Source organism: Triturus cristatus, chromosome 6 (genome assembly GCF_964204655.1).
Source record: "Triturus cristatus chromosome 6, aTriCri1.1, whole genome shotgun sequence".
NCBI classification, from domain to species: domain Eukaryota; kingdom Metazoa; phylum Chordata; class Amphibia; order Caudata; family Salamandridae; genus Triturus; species Triturus cristatus.
The window spans coordinates 1501488791-1501498510 of NC_140589.1; positions in this window are offsets into that span (position 1 = coordinate 1501488791).

Here is a 9720-nt window from a genome sequence, read left to right on the forward strand (position 1 = left end):
ATCCAGGCCTGGATCTGGATCGGCGCCAGTCGACCTGACTACACTTCCTCCGGCACCATGTCTGCAGCCGACACCGGTTGTTTCCCCAGCCGACATCGACCCCGGCCTCAACCACGACGTGGACATGGAGTCGGACCGCAATCAACCGACGCCGGTTCCGGTACCGACGGGTACTTTTGTGCCCTTGTTCCACCATGGTTTTTTTTAGGCCAGATTGGGAACCAGAGGGTGAGGAGGACTGGGAGGGGTCTGGAGACCCTTTAACTGACCAGTTAGACTATGATCCGGACTTTCGAGAGGAGTTGGGAGATGCCAGTGGACTAGTTACTTCCCCAGACCGTGGTATGTTGTCTCCTCTTACCGTGGCTATGGAGGAGGGAGCGTCTTACGCAGTGGTGTTACGTAGGGCTGCTGAGGCTCTCAACCTCAACTAACCTCCTGACAGAGGTGCTTCAACCAGCTGCGAGCTCTTCGGAGCCCCTGCTGCCGTTCAATGAAGCCCTCACTGACATCCTTTTGGGCTCCTGTGGACGGGTTGATCCCTCTTTCCTCTCCCAACACCCTTCCCCTGAGAACTTGGTGGTCCAAGCCTCCACGTCCAAAGGCGCATTCCCTAACGCACCACCTGATAGGGAATCCAAAAAGCTGGAACACCTTGGGAAGAAGATGTTTTCTTCCTACAGCTTGGGACTGCGGTCGGTAAACTGCATGTCTGTTGGGCCGTAACCCACTCCGTGTGGGATACGGTGGCGCAAGTGCTGCCCCAGTGCCCGAAGGAAGCCCGGGCTGTACTCCCCAATGCAATTGTCGAGGGGAGAGATGCAGAAATGTTTACCATTCGCTGTGGACTGGAAACCACCCGCTCGCTAAGCAGGACGATTTCCATGTCGGTAGCCCTTCGACGCTAGGCCTGGCTGAGGTCGGCTGTTTTTTCAGGGGATGTCCAATCCGCTCTTATGGACATGGCCTTTTATGGCTGTCGCCTGTTCGGCGACAAGGCAGAAACCGCGCTGGAGCGCTTTAAGGACTCTTGGGCTATAGCCAAGTCCTTGGGCCGCTCCACCACCCACCCTGCAAAGTCTGCTTTTCGTCGCTTTCGTGGTTACGGAAGGGGTGCTCTGCCACGTCCCACCCAGGGCCACAGGCCGGTGCAAGCTGTTCAGCCCCTGCGCGGCCGGGGACTTGGGAACCACTGCCGTCGGTCTGGGGGCCAGCGCACGGGCCTGTCCACCACAGCCCCCTCTGCAGCAGCTTCCAAACCCTCCCAGTCCGACCTTACAGGGCCACCAATAGCCAGTGAGTGGCAGGATTCGCCATCACCTCCCCCACTGGCACACCATCACGTCAGACAGGTGGGTTTTGCAGATAATCCAAAGGGGCTACTCCCTCCCCTTCGAGACTACCCCTCCATCCATGCCACCTCAGCACCATCGCATGTCGGAGGATTATCTGGCCCTTCTCCAGCAGGAAGTCTCTGCACTCTTGGCCAAGGGATCCATTGAGCGAGTTCCTGCCCCAGAAGTAGGTCATGGTTGCTATTCCCACTACTTTCTGGTGCCCAAGAAGTGGCAAAGGCCTGCGTCCTATCTTGGATCTCAGGAACGTCAACCGCTTCCTCCAGAAGGAGAAGTTCAAAATAATGACGCTAGCTCAAGTCCTGTCTGCCCTCGACCCTGGAGACTGGATGGTAGCGCTGGACTTGCAGGACGCTTACTTTCACATCCCCGTCCTGCCAGACCATCAGCATTACTTGCGGTTCACGGTAGGCCAGGAGCACTTTCAGTTCACTGTGCTCCCCTTTGGCCTTACCAGCGCCCCTCGGGTGTTCACCAAAATGATGGCGGTGGTCGCAGCTCATCTGCGCAGATCAGGGGTTCCAGTCTTTCCCTATCTTGACGTCTGGCAGTTGAAGGCGGGCTCGCCCCAGGCTGTCGTCTCCCACCTGCAAACTGCGGCGGACCTCCTGCACTCGCTGGGGCTCACTTTGAACGTGCCGAAGTCACACCTAACTCCCTCTCAGAAGTTCCTTTACATCGGAGCGGTCCTGGACACAACGCAGTTTCGGGTTTATCCTCCCAAGCAGCGAGTTCTGGATATTCGGGCTATGATTCCGATCTTTCAGCCTTTATCCCGGGTTTCGGTCAGAATGACCCTGAGGCTGCTGGGCCTCATGGCCTCCTGCTGGTAGATCATACCAGGTGGCATATGCCAGCTCTGCAGTGGGACCTGAAGTTCCAGTGGGCACAGCATCAGGGGAATCTGTCCGATTTGCGTTCAGATCTCGGAGTGCACTGCACATCAATTGCAATGGTGGCTAATGAACCGGGATTGTGTCAACGGCAGATCCCTCTACATTCCCCAACCGAAGTTCACAGTGGTGACAGATGCATCACTTCTAGGGTGGGGCGGCCACATGGGAGAGGCGGAGATCAGGGGCCTCTGGTCTCCGGCGGAGTCCGGGCCTTACATCAACCTTCTGGAGCTTCGGGCGATCAGTCTTGCGCTGAAAGCATTCCTTCCCTCTGTCCGGTGAAGAGTAGTGCACCGCCATGTGGTACTGCAACATACAGGGCAGGTTGGGGTTGTGGACCCTATGTTAAGAGGCCCTCCGCCTCTGGACATGGCTATAACGTAAGGGAATTTCCCTGGTGGCTCAACACCTGGCAGGTTCACTGAATGGCAGGGTGGATGAACTCGGCCACAGATTATGATGGATCACGAATGGCGTCTTCACTCGGAGGTTGCGCGAGGTCTCTTTCAGCAGTGGGGAGACCCTTGGTTAGATCTATTTGCCACCGAAGAGAACGCGCAATGTCCGCAATTCTGCACGTTGGAATTTCCAAGGTGGCACTCGCTAGGCAACGCTTTTCGTGGCGAGTGGAGTTGCGGTCTTCTATACACCTTTCCGCCTATACCACTTCTGCCCAGAGTGCTGAAGAAGATCAATCTCGACCGGGCCCAAGTCATCCTTGTGGCACCGGATTGGGCACGAAGAGTCTGCTATCTCGAGCTGATACCCATGGCCATCGATCCGACTGCCTCTTCGGGAGGATCTTCTGTCGCAGCAACAGGGGACGGTCCTCCACCCGAACCTGTCCAGCCTCCACCTCCTTGCGTTGAGATTGAGTGACGACAGTTGACAGCCTTTGACCTTCCACCTGAAGTCTGTGATGTTATCTTGGCAGCCAGGCGTCCCTCCACCAAAACGGTATACACCTGCAGAAGGAAAAGATTTGTGGCATAGTGCACAGCAAAGGCTGTGGATCCCCTTTCTGCCCCTCTTTCTGAGGTTCTCTTGTTCCTTCTCTCTTTGGCCCAGCAGGGCTCTGCTCTGGGCACTCTTAAAGGCTATCTAACTGCCATTTCAGCCTTAGGCTTTCTGATCAGCCTTCTCTTTTCAAGTCCGCTGTTGTAAATCGCTTCCTTAAGGGCATTACTCATCTTTTTCCTCCTGTTCCCTTCTTAATGCCTCATTGGGATTTGAACTGGTTCTTACCTACCTTATGTGTGCTCCCTTTGAGCTGCTTCATAACTGTCCTCTCAGACTTCTTATTCTAAAGACTGCTTTTCTGGTTGCCATCACCTCTGCTCGCAGGGTGAGTGAGCTACAAACTCTTTCTTCAAAGCCTCCTTTTCTGGCTGTTCATCCGGACAAGGTCGTCCTCAGAACCAGACTTTCCTTTCTTCCCAAGGTGGTTACTTCTTTCCACATTGTTCAAACCATCACTTTGCCCACCTTCTTTCCGCCTCCTTCTAAGGAGGAAGAGAGGCTCCACCGTCTGGATCCAAAACGTGCGCTTTTCTGTTATTGAGATCGCACCAAGCAATCCTGGGAGCATGAGCAGCTCTTTGTTGGCTACGTCTGTGTCAAAAAAGGTAGGGCCGTGCACAAACGGACCATCTCCAGGTGGGCTGTTTGTGCATCAAAGCTTGCTACTCTTTGGCAAAGAAGGAGCCTCCAGTGGGACTGCGCGCCCATTGTACCAGGGCAACGGCAGCTACCACTGCTTTGGGATGGGGAGTCCCCCTCAATGACATCTGTCGGGCAGCTACGTGGGCATCTCTGCACACGTTCACAAAACACTACTACCTGGACAGCCAAGTCCGGAGAGACGGCTTCTTTGGCCGTCTGTTCTCCAGGACTTTCTGGTGTGAACTTGGTTCGCAGACCCACCTCCGGGGTTGGTATTGCTGGGGTATCTATTCTAAGGTACGGAATCTATAACTAATTGTCTCTTTCAAATGAAAAAGTTACTTACCTTCTGTAACAATATATCTGTAATAGACAGAGATTAGTTATAGATTCCTTACCGCCCACCCATCCTCCCCATTCTGCGAACTGACTTCTAGGGTCAGGGAATCCCTTTCAGGGCCCTAGTTTTGTGCACCAGTGGTCAGTGTCTTGCATGGCCCTACCCTTCTGGCGTGGAATGTCGTGTAAAGAATGGATATCAAGGCGCGAGGTCGGCGTCTAAGTAGCTACCGTGACATCATCCCATCGGCCACGACGCCAACGACGAGTGCGTAGCCGACAGACGCCACCTTTCGATGCACAGGGGTACTGCTGAAGAAAGATTCTCCGGATCCAGTCTGAAGCCTGGGGGTAATTCTAAGGTAAGGAATCTATAACTAATCTATGTCTGTTATAGATATATTGTTACCGAAGGTAAGTAACTTCTTCTACTGCATGTTATTAATGATGCACAAAAATATGAATGGAACACCCCCTTATGATTATTCTATAACCACTAAAAAAATCTAATTAATCTAACAGTTATAACACAGACTGCATCATTTTCAGCTTCTTTTCATGTTCATTCTTCCATCAGTTTCTGCTGAGTATAATCATGATCTCTGGCATCATCCATTTCAAATTCTTGTCTTTTCCTCTTTGAAGATCCTTTTTTCTCTTTACACCCACAATTTAGGAAATATTTACTGAAAAATGTTGAACAAGTGAAACAGAACAATTGTACAAATTAAAACAATAATTACAGGGGTTAGTAATAATCTAAACGTACCACCACTCAAACTATTGAACTATTCACAAATGTTGCTAAACCCTTTTCCTATCTCACTAATCCAGGAACCTATGGTTTCTCACAAGTCATGCTTGTCTAAAGATTGGACTTCACAGTAGATATTTGTTATGTTTTGGACATAATCATTAATAGCCCCACTGTTATCGGTATGAAAGTGCAGCACTCCTTAGCCTTCAAGACCCTGCAAACACTGCCTTCCTTTACAGAAAGGATATCGTGCATTGAGTGGTTTTGCAGAATCACTGCCTGCACTATTTGTTCAGAATTAATCTAAATCATGTCTCCAGCAGTGTTGGAAGCAAGCTGGTTCTGAAGCGTAGGCAACCTTCTAATCTTCACATAATTCATAGCCACTCCTATAGATGGAATCATAGCTCCTAATATATCTTATACTATTTTCCCCAAACCATATTTTACTCTCCTTAAATCAACAGCATCATTCTGCCCATTCACATGATAGACTCTTGGAAAACACTAAAGATAGGTATCAAAACCCACCCAATAACGAGGTAGGTGAAATAAGCATTTTTACCACACACACAATCAATCCCTCTCAGAATTGGTTGTTCTTCTACCAGAAAAACACCAGTAACAAAGTAACTTCTTTAACACTGACCTACATAGTCTATTGACTTACCTCCTGTAGTTTCATGACGAACCATCCACAACTCGCCCTTTCTTTCAAACTACATTTTCAATGTTGGATGCAAATTCGAAAGCCTAAATTCTTTCTCAGCCTTAATCTGTTGTCTCATCTTCTAGAAATTCATGCTTATTAAACATACTAACAAGCACATTACAAGACAATCCATTGGAAACTAGAAACTTTAAGTAGATCGCACCTTCATCTGCAGAAGAGAGAAAGGTAAATACCATGCAATTCTTGACTACCATTATGTCTACATACTTGCCCAACATTTTAGTACATATATTATCAGTAAATTCACTAACTAGATTTTCCCTACATGTCAGTGCATTAGATTCAATGCCTTTATGTATTGAATGTAATGAAACAAGGAATCGCAAATTAATCAACAAAGGTAGAAGAGGCATATGAAGCAATTGTGAACAGTGATATATATATATACATACATACATGTCGGTAGCAGGCCATGCGGTGTAACAAAAGACACTTGAAATGCATCAGATAGAAGGTAGTAACCAAGCCAAAGTATCCAGAGTTTAGACGCAAAATGCCCTGAAACTCCTACAGCCACATTCAACCACCTCGAGTAGCCACCGTGAAGTCAACCTAAGCCTAGTGTCCACAATTTATCAGATCATCACTATTCAATCTATACAAGGACCAAACTGTGGAGTCAGCCTCACTGCTCACTGGGCAGAAGTAGAGGGGGCTGCAAACAGCAGTTCCAGATCCAGACTTTGGCCATCCGGGCCCAGCCTGGGGCAAGCCACCAATATAGCATACCACTTGGGTAGAATCCGTATCGCCTCTCTCTCACAGTCCACCCGTATCATTAACTCCAATCCCCACTTGTACACGTTGGGAATGTGGGTCCCGTGCTAAATGGATTCAAGCTAGCCTGGTTGATGAGGGGTAATACCCTGAAACTGATCCCAGGAAGCTTGTTTCTGGCCCAGGGAGGACTTGGCTTGGGAGTTCGGGCTGGACTGTTCCTATGAGGAGCAGGGTCAAGACTGATTTGCATATGGCTCAATCAATCAATCTGGGTTTATAAAGCGCGCTACTCACCCATGAGGGTCTCAAGGCGTTGGGGGTGGGGTCAGCTCCGGAATCGTCGAAGAGCTAGGTCTTGAGGTCCTTCCTGAACGTGTGCAGCGTTGGGGAGCGTCTGATGTTCACAGGGAGCTCGTTCCCAGTTTTGGCTGTGATGTAGGAGAAGGCTCTCCTGCCTGTGGATGCGCGGGACCTCTGCCAGGGCGAGGTCGGCAGAGCGGCGGTTCATCTTGGGTACGTGGAAGGAGACTCCATTGTTGAGGTATTTTGGTCCGATGTTGAGGGATTTGTAGGTGTGGGTGAGGAGTTTGTAGGTGACCCTCTTCTCGACGGGTAGCCAGTGGAGGTCTCGTAGGTGTTGGGTCATGTGTTCATGGCATGGAGTTCCGAGGACGAGCCTGGCTGCGGCGTTCTGGATGGTTTGGAGTTTGTGTAGAAGGGTTGTGTTGATTACGGCATATAGAGCATTGCTGTAGTCTAGTCTGCTGGTTATGAGCGCGTGGGTGACAGTCCTTCTGCAATCGGGGGGGATCCATTTGAAGGTTGCAGAGCATGCGCAGGCAGTTTAAGCTGGTGGAGGCGATGGTGTTGATCTGGCGGTTCATGGAGGGGGGGGGAGTCGAGGATGATGCCGAGGTTTCGTGCGTGGTCTGGAGGGGTGGGTGGCTTCCCGAGGGCGGAGGGCCATCAGGTGTTGTCCCAGGCGGAGGTGCAGGGGCCGAGTCTGAGGACCTCCGTTTTCTCTGAGTTGAGCTTCAAGCAGCTGTCTTTTATCCAAGCTGCGACGTTCTTCATTCCTTTGTGGAAGCAGAGTCTGGTGTCTTCGGGGTTCTTCATGAGCGAGAGGATGAGCTGGGTGTCATCGGCGTAGGATACTATGCTGAGCCCATGCTGACTGACGATGGCGGTGAGGGGGGCCATGTATATGTTGAAGAGCGTCAGGCTGAGCGATGATCCTTGGGGCACTCCGCAGTTCATGTTAGTGGGTTCGGAGAGGAAGAGAGGGAGTCTGATCCTCTGGGTTCTGCCGGAGAGGAAGGACTGGATCCAGTTGAGGGCGGCTCCTTGTATCCCTGCGTTGTGAAGTCTGGCTGTGAGAGGACGATGAGAGACGGTGTCGAAGGCTGCGAAGTGGTCTAGGAGTATGAGGGCCGCAGTGTAGCCCTGGTCGAGTAGTAAGCGGATGTTGTCCGTGGCGGCGAGGAGGGCAGTCTTGGTGCTGTGGTTGCTGCAGAATCCAGATTGTGAGGTGTCAAGGATGGAGTTCTCTTCAATGAAGGTGGTCAGCTGGGCGTTTACGAGTCTCTTGGTGACTTTGGCTGCGAAGGGGAGGCGAGAGATGGGACGGTAGTTTTTCAGGTCAGTTGGGTCGGCTGTTGGCTTCTTGAGAAGGGGTTTAACCTCCGCCCGCTTCCAGTCGTCTGGGAAGATGCCGGATCTGAAGGAGGCGTTGATGGTGCATCCTAGTTTGGGTGCGATGGTGGCGACGGCCCTGTGGAATCTGTGCGGTGGGCAGTGGTCCGTTGGGGCCCCTGAGTGTGGTTTCTTCATGGTCACGGTGATGTGTTCGGTGGTGGTGGGATTCCAGGTTGTGAAGAATGGTTTGTCTGCGGTGGTGGAGAGGGGGGTGGTGTCCGGCGTCTGTTCGCTGAAGTTGTCGTAAAGGGTCTGGATCTTCTGATGGAAGTAGGAGCTGAGCTTGTCGCATAGTTCCTGGGAAGGTGTTACATCCATGGCTTCTCAATGGGGTTTGGTGAACTGCTGTATGACGTTGAACAGTTCCTTGGCCGCGTTGGTCTGAACTTTGTCTCTTATGAAGGTCCGTTTGGTGTCTCTTATGCGCTGGTGGTATTCCTTCAGGGCGCTCCTGTGGTGGTTCCGTGCTTCAGTGTTTTCTGGTTTCGCCAGGTTTTCTCTAGGCGTTTGCATGAGCGCCTGGCTTCTTGGAGTTCTGTGGTGAACCAGGCGGCCTTTAGAGGGCGTTGTTTGTCGGGGTGGCGGAGGGGTGCAAGCTTTTCGGCGCAGCTGGAGACCCAGTGGTGAAATTCTTTGGCTGCAGAGTTGGTGTCGGTCGTGGCGCGGGGGGGGGGGTCTTGGAGGAGGGTGCTGTTGAGGAGTTCCTTTGTGACCTTGCTCCAGTTCCTTTGTGGCAGGCATGGGGCGGGTTTGGGTTCGGTGGTGGTGTTGAAGGTGAAATGGATGCAGTGGTGGTCCGTCCAGTGGGGCTGGGTGGTGTGGTTGAAGTGGATGTTAGTTCCTCCTGCGAAGATGGGGTCGAGGGTGTGTCCGGCTATGTGAGTGGGCGTGTTGACCAGCTGCTTCAGTCCGAGGTTATTAAGGAGAGTGGTGGAGTCGGGGTTGTTGCGGTTGTCGAGGTAAAAGTTAAGGTCTCCGAGTAGGATGTGGCCCGTGGAGGTAATTGCGTGGGGTTCGGCGAGTTCGGCGATGGTGGTAGTGAACTGGGTGCGGGGGCCCGGCGGTCTGTAGATGAGGGTGCCGCGTAGCGTGGTCCTGGGGTTGGTCTGGATCCGGAAGTGGAGGTGTTCTGTGTTGAAGTGGGGGTCACTTATACTGGAGGTGGAGAGAGGGGGGGTCTTGTGTGCGATGGTGAGTCCTCCTCCTGGGCAGTGGGGGCAGTCCTTTCTCTGGATCTTGTAGCCATCGGGGCTGGCGATGTCGGGGCCGGAGGTAGTGTTGGTCCATATTTCCGTGAAGAATGTGACGTCGGGTGAGAGGGTATCGATCAGGTCTCAGATCTCTACGGCGTGTCGGTGCAGGGAGCGTACGTTGAGGAGGATGCATGTCAGAGTTCTGGCGGTGCGTGCATCAGGCGGGCCTTCGGCGGTAGTGGGGGCTTTGTCGGTGGTGAAGGATCTACGGCAGGGTCTGCACGAGAACTGTCCGTGGGTGGTGTATGGCGAGGATCTTTCTCAGTCGGTTCGTCTTCCGGGATTGAGTGTGTGGAGGGTGGCAGAGTCG